Below are 14,517 nucleotides of genomic sequence, written 5' to 3' on the forward strand. Positions count from 1 at the left end.
AATAAACTAAACAAACCCTTGATATCCTTTATACCATTTGAAGTTAAATTTAAGGGTTAAAACTTTTTTGAGTCCATATGATGGCAAAAAAGACAACAAAAAATTAAAGCCTGCTACAGTTCATATTTTTTGTGTGTTTGTCTTGTACAAGTCGACATAAAAAACTAGGCTAATTAATTGTACAGAAGAACTTGGGCTGGTATGATGCTCTAATGACATTTTCAGACCACAATATCTTTAAGCCTAGGAGCACATAATAATTAGATCTGTCCTTGTGTGTATGTTATCAAAATATGTCACTATTCAGTGTTCCTCATGTCTGGGTTTTCTAAAATGGACATGTTTAGAGTCAAATAGACAACGACTGTAGCAAATGAATCATGTTAAATAGCAACGCATACTACCAAGGGGATTTATATAATATATATGTAATGTGTGTTTGTGTTTTATGACGTAAAAAAGGTGCACATGATTAAAGATCCCCCCCAAGGGCAGCTCTCACTAACACAACACTTAATATAATAATTACCTACATTTTGTGTGTGCGGGGGGGGGTTGTTATTAAAGTTGCAAACAGTGGCAAATAGTGGCAAATGCACCATCAATTAATTTTCCGTCCTTATGTGCTATACCCTTCTGCCCCACCTATATAACAGTAACCAGAACAAATTAGCTGTCCCAAAAAGGGGCAATAAATTAACAGAGATAAAAAAAACAGATGTGATCATACCTGGCTTTCTAAATTATATTTATATATCTTAAAAACACCACTACATAGGTTAACTTAATGTACTGGTTGCCTATATGTAAAAATGGGAATCCTTATTTGCTACCAAAATTTTCTTTGGTAGAGTTAAATGATTCAAACTCCTCCCATTAACTATAAAAGTATTTTAAATGCGGTTATTTATCATGGTTTTTGTTTTTCAGTGTATTTGTTTAGAGTTATGGTATAGCAAGTTAAGGAGTGTTTTTCCTCAGAAGACCAGAGTCTAATAGTTTATGGTGAAAAGCTGCACAACTTTTAAATAGTGTATGTGCAATACATCATACCACCAAAATGTTGATATTATTTCTCATGTAGACCGTAGCTTTAGTTTAAGGTTAAAAAACAATGTTTGAATGAGATGCAATATACATTTCAAGTGTGGTGTCTGGCTAGTTTTTGCAAGAAATGTAGATACAGTAAATAGGGCTTATGCATAGAACGTGATTTGCTCAAGCAATCCTGACCTCTTCATTCCAAATTGAACAATGGACTTGAAAGGTAAAGGTCTTTAGTGCCTTCATTGATCTAAGTGCCATACTTTCCAACAGCCCTGGTTTCTGCTACACAGTCCCTATTTCAGGCATAGTCCCAGGAAGTTGCCCCACTGTCCCGGTTTTGCAGGTAGAGGAGAGTATAGGCCAATTAAAGAGATCCTCTGAGGGAGGAAGTGAAAAAGCAATGCAGCACAGACCTCCTTTGAGGTTCACACATTGCCTCCTCATGACACTAGCATTGCTACGTGGCGTATCGAGTCAGGCGGGTGGGTGGCCATCTCTCCTGCCCGACCGCATTTTTGGAGGCTGGTCCAACCCCTCTCCACCTCTTAACACCCCCCTACACAGTTGTCCCACTTTGGAGATCTGAAATGTTGGGTGTATGAATACACTGTAGTAGTTATATGATTTTAGGTCTTGAGGTGGGCTTTCTAAGGTTTGTGCACCTGGTAGTTTGGTGGATCTGTGCCCAAAGAAAAAATAGCCTTCATGGAAGGATTCTTTTAGATCTCATCCACAGAAAACATACATCTGTCATTGAATGTTATTTTTAGTGTTCTACTTATTGAAGTTACAACGAACCTAAATCAACTGTTTCAATTGTTCATTTTGGGAATGTACTATGAGCAAAAAAGTCCAGCCCAAGTAATGGTTATAGTTTGTCGCAACAATAACGTGACATGGTTTTCTTGCTCTATATAACAGTTACAAGACAAAGCAGGTGAGATATTTGAACCATGCTATACTAATACTACCAATAATCAATGGATATTCTTATTAACTGTAAATGTGTTAAAATTGAACACACTTTTGCACTGTAATGATTCTAACAGGCATTATTCACTCAAATACAATGGATACTTGTTGCACCCATATGAATCTTGTACCTAGTTCCAGCCAAAACCAGTGTTCTCAGAAAATAGTGTGGGCATGTACTTTTAGGAGAACAAGATATGGGATAGAGTTCATCCTGTATTCTTTCACAACTTGAAGCCCAAAGAAGGACTGACTAGGGTGCTGCTCTAAGTTAGGGTTTTGTGTGCATTTTACTTGCAATTCCACTTGTAGCCTCATGGCATCAGGAATGAATAAGGAACATGGGCAACATCTAAGCACTGACTGGATCCTTCCTATGGCCACTTTATGGGTTTTCCATACCTTACATGAGTACCTTGTCTACTAAATGTGCTTAAGGCTGCCCTGCTTGGCACTTCATTTGGCATTTGGCTAGATCAGCTTGTGTTACAATTGGTTTTGTCCCACCTGAAGATTGTAAACTCATTTGAGCAGGGCCCTCCTGACCTGTTGTTTCTGTAAGTCTAATTGTTATTTTATATACTACTTGTCATGTCCTGTTTACCCATTGTACAGCGCTGCGGAATATGATGGCACTATATAAAACAAAAATAATGTTCAACTGACCATTCCTAAACTCTCTGTTTCTAGTTTCCAAGTGGTTGTGCTAATTTCTGCTGTTGTATTTTGGAGAGCCATATTAATGTTTCAACATTCACTGGTAAATCCGAAAATATTTAAACATATATTGGTAATTCTTATATGAAATGGCTATACAAAAGTAGGGAGGTATGGTGGGGATTTTAATATTTTGATTCAAAATGATGACATTCTATAACAACATAATTTTGTTAAAAGACAGTATTCAATTTGTTCATAGCTTTTATAACGTTGAGTGATAAGTTTGGATAACAAATATGGAGTTTATATCGTCAGTTCAAGTAAAATTATAATAGGTAAAAACATGCTTTCTATGTAGCTTAAAACAATATGTTTCCATGAGATCATAAGATATGGATGTAAATATGATCTGTGATAACATGCTGAGTGGTTACATTTTAGCACTTGACAGTAAATAAAAATCTAGAAAAAATTCACAATGTTAATTTCGATGGCTATGGCTAATATCCAATTAGTTTATTGACATTTTTTCAAAATAGTAACACAGTGTATTCCTGCTAGGTATCTAAGAACATATAGTCATATAGTATTTTCAAGTTTTAACACTGCTATACATAGTATAGTAAATTTTTTACGAATGCTCACATGTGTTTTAATCATTTAGCAATAAACCCCATATTACCACTAAAATTGGAGTCAAGTTGAGATATGCATAATATTCCTGTGCACCTTGTTCATATACAAACCTAACAATAACATTACTATTTTTCATTCAACTAAATAGAATGACTTAGAAGACCTAGCTGGGCACAAAAACTTGAACTTTGGTTATTTACCACTATACATAATGCAATTACAAAAGGCTTGAACTGGCCAAGATCAGACAACCCCTCATCTGAGACTTGTTTAAGATCGACATGTGGTGTCCAACACAACGGTTGCCTGAAACCATGTTCTCATTAAAAATGAAAACTATTGACAGGTCCAATGAATTTGGATGCCAACTAATTGGTATCAGGACCACTGCTCATCTCAGTGGAAAATAAATCATTTTAATGCATACTGAGGAGTACAGATGCGCATCTACATGAGTTTTTGGGAACACAACATGCCCTGCGACTGAAACCTGTCGCAACTTGCCCATAAAAAGTAACAGGAAGGCAGCCTTCCCTTTATACTATTATAAGGCCTTGCTGTTTTCACCATGATCTTATAAAAAATACTTGACTGCTGTCATATTTTACAATTAAATTTACCATCTAAACATCCCACATATATCTTCCAATATGTTCTATTTTCTATATATTATATATTTGTTTATTGCAGATTACATACTGCTCATAGGATATATTTATGTAGTTCCAGTGTCTATTACAAGCCATAAAATATTCTGTATTGCAATTAATTAGTATTATTCAGTACTGTCAGTTTAATTGTATATTTACAACATGTCTTAATCTCTTTTATATTCATGGATAAGAAAAAAATCTGAATTTTAGATAGAGGACATTTGTCAGAATACACAAAGGACTAGGAGCAAGCAGAACCAGACATTTATTACTACAGACAGCAAGAGGACAAAGAAGACAAGCAAACAATAGGAAGTGAACCGGCAGGGGTATCACATAAATGGATAATAGAAAACAATCAGACAGCCCAAGCACAGTGCAGAACACGCACAAGCAGGGCAAATTTAGGCAAGACAATTATTATAATAATACTAAAGAAATCTTGCATAAGGTTGCAGCAGATCTAGCTTTTCCAATTGAGTGTAATGTGTAATTAGCAATGTGTATAAAATATAAAACACATTATGTAAACACCACTGGTAATCTTAACTTCCTCTTCTTTGGCACTGTCGCCTCCAAATAAAGTTGGCGCTTCCCTTTTGCTAAATTTGATTGGTTCAGGATAGCGCTGCGTAAATTGTTGGCACTATATACATAAAAGATAATAATAATATTAGTGTTAGAAGCAAAGTGAGGAAAAGCAAGGTGAGTTCTTGCCTGGTAAATGATATATTTGCAGTTCTTGCCAGCAGTTGCATCTGAACTCAGCTTTACTGTAAAATAGCCCCTTAAACCCATTGTATAGCAACAATAAATAATAATAATAATAATAAACCATATAAAATAACCACACTGTTATATTAATGATGCTATAAACTGTGTGGTTGGGGACAGCTACTACCTTTCCCCCCAAACATATTTCTGTAAATAATCTGCCTAGTGATTCTCTCTTCTGCCATATATTGATGATGTATCCTGCGGGGTATAAACTGTATCATTTGTGGGCCTCTCACATAATGTCTGCTAAGTGACTCGTTCCTCACAAAGAACTAAAGGAATTATGGGTAAGGAGGACAGATTCCAAAAAAAGGTTTGATCACAAATAATAAAGAGATACTTGCCCACTGAGGGATAACATAATGTACATTGTGATGTCCGTCTAAAAGCCTGAGGGACCATTTTGTTAAATTTTCAATTCTCATAACTGTGATTTGTCAGTTTGGCATGGGAAAGATGCATTTTCAAAATAAAATAATGTATATTAGAGCTTGACAACACTATATATACATAGTGTTATTATTAATAATGATAAACTGCCAATTTCATATTTTGTACACAAACCAGACTAACATTACCACCACTAAATTCAGTAGACTGATAATGATGTAATATTTATTACATCATAATACAGTTCAAAAATCATCCTCCCACTATTTCTAAATAATACAACCATCAGTTTCAACATCCATCTTTGCAACCTTACCAACTGGTTAAGTTCACAGTATTTTTATATAAATGCAAAACTGGGCATATGAGACATAATAAATACATAATTAATATAAGGACTCCCTAAGAGACACCCGCAATTTGACTTCTTTATGGGCAGGCTGTCAAGTTTAAGCCTATGACTAACCTAACGTGTTTGGCATACATTTGTCGTCATCATTGGTTATAAAGACATCATCAGACAAAGGAAATCTGCCATAACACAACCAAAGCATTTTATTTTGATACATTTTGTTACATCATTTGTATGACATCTTCAATGCCATCAATTAAATATTTCAAGGTAGCCTGCCATAGTATATATTAAGTATCTTGTTTTGATTGTTCTTTGTTAAACCATTATGACTTATTTAGTGACATAATTGGTAACATATTGGCATCATCAAAGGAAACCTGGTGTACATGTAAAGCATCTTGATTTGATCATTCCTTGCTTTATTGTTATTATAGGATTAATGACATCATCAATGGAAACCTGCCTTACCACTTGTTAAGCGACTTGTTTGATAATTCCTTGTTATACCATTATACGATTATTGATGACATAATCAAACACAGCTCATTAGCTGTAGCACAAGGGAACCCGTTTGTTGTTTTTTGCTTGTGACATCTTCATGATATAATTAAGTTATGTTCACAGAAAAGGAACATCTCATTTGATCATTCCTTGCCACACCAGGATAACATCAACGATAACATCAACACATAGTACATGGAGTATGTATGTATATAATATTATATACACACATGTATAAGATATACGTTATTTATTTCTTGAACTTCCAGAATTCAATATTTAATGTGGATCTGGGATCCTTTTTATTCTTATTTACATTATTCTATAAAGCACATATATTTGAAAACCTTTCAATGGTTCCTTGAAACATTTACGGGAGGAAATCAGCTGCATCATGTTGGGATGTCTTTTGTTATTAAAGAGAATATTATAATGGTTGCTGTTCTTCTAGAATTTGTCACACTAGAACTGTTTTTAGAAGTGGACCTGACCGCACACATAATCTATCCTGTTATACCCTTCATAGCCAAATTGCCTAAAAGAGAACTTTGTCAGAAATTATGAAGGTCAGACTGGCCATTTGAATAATTTTGGACTGGCACAGTGTCAGGACCCAGGTAAGCAAGTCGGGTAGGAGCCCAGTAGCAGGGGATACAAGGGGTTCCGTGTGTACCCCACGATGCATGACGGTAAGTGGGATGGTACGGACAGGCGCAATGAAACACAGCACAAACAGAATACTTGGAAAGGTACTGTATTGATGAAGGTGATAGGACCAGCAAGTAAAGGCAGTAAGTCTCTAGGCAGGATGCCCACTGGCAGGGCTGACGGATACGGAGGCCCACCGGATGGGCAGACGGGTACGGAGGCCCACTGGCAGGGCTGACGGCAGGAAGCCCACTGGCAGGGCTGACGGGTACGGAGGCCCACTGACAGGGCTGACGGCAAGTAGCGCACTGGCAGTGCAGGCGGCAGGAATGCAGGTACAGGCAGGTAGTCCAGGTACAGGCAGGTAGTCCAGGTACAGGCACTGGTTCAAGGCCCAAACAGAGCGGTCTAAACACTCCAATGCAAAGGCCCTGACTAAAGGGCAGGGCAGGTTAATAAAGGCAGGTTACTCAGGTGATCAGACTCAGCTGACCTGGTAATCTGATCCTGAGCACTCCAGAGGGAGGGGGAGGGTGGCCACTAGTGGTAGCAGCAGGACATTACAGCAAAATAAATCATCCATGGTCCGGGCTAGTAGGGTGGAATCCTGACACACAGAGAGGCAGGAACACAGCGGGGTCACGTAATGTGAGCCGGCCCATGGTTTGCAGAGAGAGCAGCTTTAAAGGGGCAGATAGCTGCGGGAGGTGAAGGGATCCAAGGAATGTATGCATAGGTGTGTATTAATATGAATTGTGTACTTTTGTAGGCTTTTGTGTAAGTGAACATGGATGTGTAAGTGTTGGGGGGGACAGAGATGGCACAGGCAGACTGTTTGGGAACAAAGATGGCACAGGCAAGCTGTTTGGGGGACTGACAAGCTGCTTGGTGGCAAAGATGGCATAGACAATCTGGGGCACTGACAATATGTTTGGGGACAAAGATGGCAAATATAATCCGAGGACACCAACAAGGAGTTTGGGGACAAAGATGGAACATACAATTTGTTTGGAGGCACTGACAAGCTGTTTGGGACAAAGATGGTGCAGACAGGCTGTTTGGGGCTAAGATGGCACAGGCAGGCTGTTTGGCACAAATATGGCACAGACAAACTATTTGGGTCTAAGATGGCATTCATAGGCTGTTTTGAGGCAAAGGTGGTACAAACTGACAATATGTTTGGGGACAAAGATGGCAAATATAATCCGAGGACACCAACAAGGAGTTTGGGGACAAAGATGGAACATACAATTTCCATACAACTGTTTGGGGACAAAGGTGGCTTACCGTAAGGACCCAAAGCACCCAAAGCATCTTAGCAAGAAACAGGGAGACCGAGCAAGAAATACATGGGAAAGTGAATAAAGCATAACCAGCAAAGGGGAACATAAGTAAGAATACGCAGAACACAGATTCTAAACATAACCAGACAAAACATACATGGTACAGGACACAACAAAGGACAGGGAACAAGGCAAGGAACACAAGGGATGGTGTGAGGACAGGGGAATTGTAGAGAAAAAGTAAACTGTAGAACATGTTGCTTTTGTCATAGGTCCGGGTTGGGATTTTACTGTCGGGCCCTGTGGCTTCTAGTTACCTCCCTGTGGTAAAGTGTTTGAATTAATTTAAATTATTGTTGAATATGGTATGAATATGAAAGGGGACATGCTAAGGGAAGGGTATTAAGATGATGGTGAAATAACAGATGGGTATAGAGATAATGAGACGTTATGTTACGGAGCACAAGGATGGAGGGGATGATTGCGGTGGAATATGGGGTGATAATACTAGGGGGTGTAAATGATGCTATGGGGGTATGAATATGGTGGTTGGGGGATAATGATTGTGGTTGGGTATTGGAAGGAGTAAGGGTGTTGGGGGTATGATGATGGTTAGGGGCAACTCTACACTAACACATCCATACATACAGCCACTCTTACAACATAAACATACACACACACACACACATATACCCACTAATACTTTACACATACATGCATAAATATACTCTTACAGCATACAATTACACATATATATATACACAATCACTCTAATACCATACCTTTACATGTACATATAGACACCACTTTAACACCATACACGTATAAATACATACACATAGCCACTATACCACCATGAACACACACACATACTCTAACACCATAAACATACATGCACACATAATCTAAAACCATACACTTACATACACACAGTTACTTTAACAATATACACGTATATACACTTATAGACATACAGACATTCACTCTCTGAAAATCCAGACAGCTTACACACGTCCCCCCCAGCCTTCTTCTTACATTTTTAGTGCTAAGTTGTTTTAAGAGTGCTACAAGTTTATTTGCAATGTTTATTTTAAATTATTTCAGTTATTTATTAAAATAACTTTAAAACAGTTAATTTTATAGTTTGTGTTTTTTTCACATTATACAAACTATACCATTGCTCTCTCAGTTGGTCTTAGCCTATTACATGATGTCATAAACCACAGTGATATTAAGAACTATGTGCTTTCCTATGTATCTTATTTAAGACTAATATGTTTTTCAAATATACTATAAAATGCTGGATTTGTTTCTATTCTAAACAAAAAATGTTGTGGCCAGAACCTGACATGTACATTGTGCTGAAAAATGGCACTATGAAATACGTGGCTGATATTTAGTTAATTTCCAAGGTTGGTTCTAAGGTTCTGGAAAGAATAACGTAGCCATGAATTCAGTCTCTATAAAAATTGATACGTGTCCACGCTTAACATTTTAGGGAAACAGTAATATATTTCCCATTTTCTGTCCCAAACATAGTGTTATATATACAGTGGGGCAAAAAGTATTTAGTCAGCCACCAATTGTGCAAGTTCTCCCACTTACAAAGATGAGAGAGGGCTGTAATTTTCACCATAGGTACACTTCAACTATGAGAGACAGAATGAGACAACAAAGTCCATAAATCACATTGTCTGATTTTTTAAGAATTTATTTGCAAATTATGGTGGAAAATAAGTATTTGGTCAAAAACAAAAGTTCATATCAATACTTTGTTATATACCCTTTGTTAGCAATGACAGAGGTCAAACGTTTTCTGTAAGTCTTCACAAGGTTTTTACATACTGTTGCTGGTATTTTGGACCATTCCTCCATGAAGATCTCCTCTAGAGCAGTGACATTTTGGGGCTGTCGCTGGGCAACACGGACTTTCAACTCCCTCCAAAGGTTTTCTATGGGGTTGAGATCTGGAGCCACTCCAGGACCTTGAAATGCTTCTTACGAAGCCACTCTTTCGTTGCCCGGGTGGTGTGTTTGGGATCATTGTCATGCTGAAAGACCCAGCCACATTTCATCTTCAATGCCCTTGCTGATGGAAGGAGGTTTTCACTCAAAATCTCACGATACATAGCCCCATTCATTCTTTCCTTTACACGGATCAGTCGTCCTGGTCCCTTTTCAGAAAAACAGCCCCAAAGCATGATGTTTCCACCCCCATGCTTCACCTTAGGTATGGTGTTCTTTGGATGCAACTCAGCATTCTTTCTCCTCCAAACACGAGTTGAGTTTCTACCAAAAAGTTCTACCTTGGTTTCATCTGACCATATGACATTCACCCAATCCTCTTCTGGATCATCCAAATGCTCTCTAGCAAACTTCAGACGGGCCAGGACATGTACTGGCTTAAGCAGGGGGACACGTATGGCACTGCATGATTTGAGTCCCTGGTGGCGTAGTGTGTTACTGATGGTAGCCTTTGTTACTTTGGTCCCAGCTCTCTGCAGGTCATTCACTAGGTCACCCCGTGTGGTTCTGGGATTTTTGCTCACCGTTCTTGTGATCATTTTGACACCACGGGGTGAGATCTTGTGTGGAGCCCCAGATCGAGGGAGATTATCAGTGGTCCTGTATGTCTTTCATTTTCGAATAATTGTTCCCACAGTTGATTTCTTCACACCAAGCTGCTTGCCTATTGCAGATTCAGTCTTCCCAGACTGGTGCAGGTCTACAATTTTGTTTCTGGTGTCCTTCGACAGATCTTTGGTCTTGGCCATTGTGGGCTTTGGAGTGTGACTGTTTGAGGTTGTGGACAGGTGTCTTTTATACTGATAGCAAGTTCAAACAGGTGCCATTAATACAGGTAACGAGTGGACGACAGAGGAGACTCTTAAAGAAGATGTTACAGGTCTGGGAGAGCCAGATATCTTGCTTGTTTGTAGGTGACCAAATACTTATTTTACCGAGGAATTTACCAATGAATTCATTAGAAATCCTACAATGTGATTTCCTGTATTCTTTCCCCCCATTCTGTCTCTCATAGTTGAAGTGTACCTATGGTGAAAATTACAGGCCTCTCTCATCTTTGTAAGTGGGAGAACTTGCACAATTCGTGGCTGACTAAATACTTTTTTACCCCACTGTATATATATATATATATATATATATATATATATATATTAGGATTTATTGCTCCCCAAACCATAATAATAATTTAGCATGGCTGAGATCAACATAGCGTTAGTTATCGTACAGTTACTCTAATCATTTAAGGGTATAAGAATACTATGACATTATTGCCTTATTCTTTTAACGTTTATAGAGAGTAAAAGCCATTAGCCTAAACTCTATACGTTTCATTATGCTTTGGGGCCTGCAGTTTAAAGTGTACATCCATGGTTACATTTCCCTAACACTGTCCCTTAAAGCAATCTCTAAATTAGTTATTTGATCAATACTGTCTCTTCCCATACCATTTGTAACTTCTTCACTATTTAAGAGCAACGTTGTTGTCAGACTTTGGCAGCAAATTAGTTAATTTCTAAGTGTAAATGGATGCGGTACAGGTCGGTGTGTGCGCCTCAGCTCTGTTCGGGTGGGTTAGAAAAGCCCAGGGTTGCCGGCTGTGCAGGAGAGCATGAAGCGTGATTAATCCAATAACGCTGATAAATCTCACCGCTCCAGCACATGACCCACTTTTTCAATCAATTGGAAACATTTACATAGAAAAGGAAAGCATGAACATTATTAAGTATAATTTCTAAGTATGTATGTATGTGTGTCTGTGAGTTGCTCAGATTTTTTTACTTTTGTTTATTTTTTTGTATATATTACATATCAGTGTGTCCAGTAAAGCCATTTTCAGTATATTTTTTGTAGACCTTGATGTATGTGGTTTGACAAGGATGGGGATGATGGGACTGGAGCTCTCTATGCAGGTGATAAATCATGTCACTACAATTTATTTGATTTTACGCTTCCCTCTAGATTGTAAGCTTGCAAGCAGGGACCTTTTCAACTAATGTATCAGTTTGTCTCCGTCCGTCAGTTCTAGTTTTGTCATTCCCATTGAATATATGTATTGTAAGAAGTGCTGTGCAAATTATTGGCGCTATAGAAATCAAAGATAACAATACTACATATCGAAGCTGTATTTGCATATTCGTCTATATCAACATATAAGTCCTTCATTCTATAGACTAAATAGTAAATACACACTTTACCAAATGAGAGTTTTTATTACAAAATATGAACATACATTTGGATGCATTAAAAGATTTATTGGCAGTTCTGGGTCTGAAATTTAAACAGTGGCTTTATACAAGATGTTTAAATATGGGAAATTATTTACAAAGTGAGACTGTTAACTGGCATTTGTAATAATAAACTATGGCAGAAGAAAAGCTGGTCACATTGAGATTGCATATTAACTCCATTCATTCAGTTCAGACAGCTAGTTGACAACCGAATATACATTATCTACAAATTCATGTTTTAAAACGTTCCATTTGGTCTGCTCATTTCAAAATATTTTGTTTATTTATCTCATTAACTATTTAATGATCTCACAAACCAAGATAAGTAAAAGTATAAACTTGCAAGGACTGTTCCTTATTTGTCACATTACCGGATGACTAATCCCTCTTGCAGTAATTCATTTAAATACTAGATAATAAAGCCTACGGTACCACGGACACAGTGGACAGGATGATAATTCTTACATATTTAAAATCTCTTTGTCAACAACATTTGGGGTATAAAATGTTTTACTTGATGGTACCAAGCTGCACCTCTGGATAAACTGACACAGAGTTGTCCATGACTAAATACAGGTGGGGACAAATGTATTCCAAACTCACTTACAGTTTGACCCTGACCTTTCTTTGTACTCATTGCAAAACTTAAATGTACTTGAAATTGCCTTCATTTAAAAAAAAAAAGGAAAGTCAGAGGGTTAGTTACCCAAGTCTAATTATAGATGGTCATGTGAAAAAATAAGTGCACCCTCTTTGAATTCTGTGGTTTTACATATCTAGACACAATAACAATCATTTGTTCCTTTTCAAATTAGGTAAATACAACCACACGAGTGTAAAGTATAATGGCTTCCTCAGCTCTGCCTTGCATTAGGCTCATTGCTTCATTGACTCTGCCTCGCATTACTCCCTTGTTACCCAAGTCTGTCTTTTTGCAGAGATGTGCCCTATGTTGATGATATAAAGAAAATGCAGACAAATTATCAATATATAGATCACCTTATATGTTCTATGCTTATTGTTAAAATTGTTCAGGTGGCAGCATCCATTTTAAAGATGGCGTCATGTCTGAGACATTCTTGGTTTTCTAATCTGTATTAAGCACCATGACTTCTGTAGTGTTTATTGTGCATTTCCCTTATCTTGAATTCTTGAATGTTGAACCCACTAACATCAGTGTATTTCTTCTAGTGTATCTTCCATATTGAAATATTATTTCCTTGAAATTTGGTGTATTCCAGTCATCTATCTACAGAAAGATGCTCTTCTAAGCTTTGTAAAATGTTTTTTATATGTATGTCTCCAGTGCCATAACAACAATATTAGCTAAAAAGCAAACAAAAAAATCCCAAATATTTATTTAACACAGAGACAAAGAAACATCAACAGATATACAGTAAAATGACTCATGCAACTTCGTTACCACGAACCTGTAAATAGCTTCTGCTGTATCAGTGATTTGCAATAGCATCAATGGAAACAACCTATGCTGGGTTGTGATTACGAGCGATGTGAGCTAACCTTGTATGTGCTTTGAACGGTAACAGTGTTTTTTTGTTTTGTTTTGTCCCCTACAAGTTGAATTGCTCACTTAAGAGTATGATTTTACCATGCAATTTTCATGTTCTCCAAAAATCTCGATTTGAAAGAGAATTTAAAATTCTAACTTTCTGATTTCAGTGTGCATTGTCAAAGCCAAACCCCAGTAGTTTTTTTTTACATTATATGTGACAGCTATGCACTAGGGAATTGCCCTTCATTATTCATAATGATATCAGGGAGTCGAAAAGTTCAACTCTTCAGTGAATAGTTCCTACTGAATAAATACCTCTCTTTTGGCCATTCTACTGTGCCATATTGTTTAACTATACTAATGGCATCCCTTTTCTTGATTGGATTAGTTAAGTATTTTTCTTTTTCTATTTTCTTTTTCTTGCCCATGAAGAAGTGTTGTCTCTGTTTCAGATCATGTGCAATTTCAAAAAATGCATCACATATGTTGCCTTCCAAAATGCTAGTCATCAAAAATTTCAGCCCATGGCCGATCATCCTTTTACAACTCAAGCCCACAGAGGGAGCCCATGCAGTAAATGTCTTCTAATGCCCCCTGCAGTGTGATATTTGGAGCTGCTCACAAACAAGTACTTAATCCAGATGTCTATATACCTGTGAGATATTGACCACTCACTACCCGGTCTGCTGTTGGCACTGATCTAATAATTTATGTTCTGAGACTCGCATGAGATTGTTTTATTTAATTCCACAAGGGAAAGCGAAGCAGTTGTTGCTTAACTACACCTTCGTTAGAAAACCTCTGGCTGTCCAAAGTCTAAGTGAGTATT

The sequence above is a fragment of the Sceloporus occidentalis genome, unplaced genomic scaffold, assembly GCF_023333645.1.
Source record: "Sceloporus occidentalis isolate IW3139 unplaced genomic scaffold, rSceOcc1.0.p SCAF_38, whole genome shotgun sequence".
NCBI classification, from domain to species: domain Eukaryota; kingdom Metazoa; phylum Chordata; class Lepidosauria; order Squamata; family Phrynosomatidae; genus Sceloporus; species Sceloporus occidentalis.